Source organism: Trachymyrmex cornetzi, unplaced genomic scaffold (genome assembly GCF_001594075.2).
Source record: "Trachymyrmex cornetzi isolate Tcor2-1 unplaced genomic scaffold, Tcor1.1 scaffold2008, whole genome shotgun sequence".
In the NCBI taxonomy this organism is placed as follows: domain Eukaryota; kingdom Metazoa; phylum Arthropoda; class Insecta; order Hymenoptera; family Formicidae; genus Trachymyrmex; species Trachymyrmex cornetzi.
This window is the reverse complement of record NW_017296645.1, coordinates 10,312-12,348: the sequence shown is the minus strand read 5'-3', so window position 1 is coordinate 12,348 and position 2,037 is coordinate 10,312.

The following is a 2,037-nucleotide window of genomic DNA, read 5'->3' as shown; positions in this document are numbered from 1 at the left end:
TTGCATCATCAGAATCATGATTAATTTTAATCTCAGCGCCATACAGCAGACCAATTATTGTGTCAGTTGACACAAATCGGGCGAATATACTGTATTCTTTTATGTCGTCGTGTTGTTTCCTGTAGTAAATTGGAATAAAATGATATGTTCCATTGTTGAGAAAACCTCTTCTCTTTCCGTCATCAATATAATTTTGAGAAAAATGTACAGAAATTTTGAAAGTTATAATAATAAGATTAATTTGAATTTCTCTATGTTACATACTGCTTTTTAAATGTGTAAGCTCATAAATTATGAGTGCATAATGCTCATGATGCTTCATTTATCCTTGTTTACATTCGATGAAACAAGGAACATTATGTATAAAACGAAATGGCCCAATAATTTACAGAGAGACATGTTCGATCAACGATTTTCTGCGGGCATAATTAACGAAAAATTTATTTATTTAACGTATAGTTTTGGTATATTAACAAGGTACAATTATCAATGCAGTTCAAAATACAATAAAAAAAATATATTATTACATATTAGCATAATTATAAAATTAATAATGCGCGATTAAGTATACGGTAGCGTTGAAGATATACGTATAACACAAATTTTATTGAACCAATGGTTACTTTAATATTAATAAACGGAATGTAATATTAACAATAAATAAATCTTATTTACTTTTAATTGTTAAGTTTCGATTATAAAATTTATTAAAATTTATCCAATAAAATTTAATTATCTTTACCTTGTCGTACTCTGGTTAAGGGTACATTCTAGTAACTACTCTAGTAACATTCTAGTAACCACACGTCCAATCGCGTAAGTAAAAAAAATTTGAGCACATCAGGTTTCTAAGATAATTAAGGCTTAATATAAAAAAATGGCTTTTTAACAACATTTAATCTTTTTTTTTTTACTCTAGTAACATTCTAGTAATCACACGTCCAATCGCGTAAGTAAAAAAAATTTTAGCACATCAGGTTTCTAAGATAATTAAGGCTTAATATAAAAAAATGGTTTTTTAACAACATTTAATCTTTTTTTTAATTTAATGTTGTCTTACAATGTTATCTTTCTGATTACAGAAGTCATGGATATATTTCATCCCCTATAAAATGCATTCTTTTTATTTCACTATCTCATTTTTTAGCCATATTACGAAGAATTTAAATACAGGATTATTCATTCAAGATAATAAATTTTTCTTCTATGACGATCAAGTTATATACATTTTCTGATTGATGATTAAATATACAGGAGAATATAATACTCTTCTTTATTTTTCCATATGAGACATAAAGAAAATCTATACAACTTGCTGTGTAACTTCTATGTAGAAAATATTCGTGAAAGTCTCTGAAGTATTCAAATGTCTTCAAATTTAGACTTTTGTCACAGGAATTCGATCATGGTGCAGGAGACCGGCACGACAATAGCGGCGGCTTTGGCTGGCATCGCTCGCGATTGTTATCTGCAGAATTACACGTTTACGGCGCTTTAATAAATCCACATTTCTCGCATTTACGTTCCAAAAAATGAATAGTTCACTATTAGAGCGAATAATAACTGTAGGCATTATCATTCACTACTATTATAGTAATGAACAGTTAATAAATGTCTGTTATTAAGAATATTTAAAAGTAAAATGTTTGTGAGATAGTCATTAGATTTAATTTGTAAAAAGTAATTTATAAAAGTAACGCAATATAATTGTGTTAAGTATATATACTACATGAAGACAATAAGAAATACATGAAAAACATCTTTTTTTCGCTCGTGTCTCCTCTCGGAAAAGACCGGCAACCTTCCGAAGAGTATCCTTGTCCACAGAAACACCTCTCGAAAAATTTGCCGTTCAGAACTGGCACTAAAACTATTAGTCCCAGTATGCTTATGCAATTGAAGGATCAGTGTGCACACCACAAGCATATGAGAGAGGTAAACACAGGCCAGAGACCTAATGTAAGAAGAAGAAGAGAACAAATATATTTACAATCAAAAACTATATATATTCGACCCTTGCTTGTCTTTTTCCTGTAA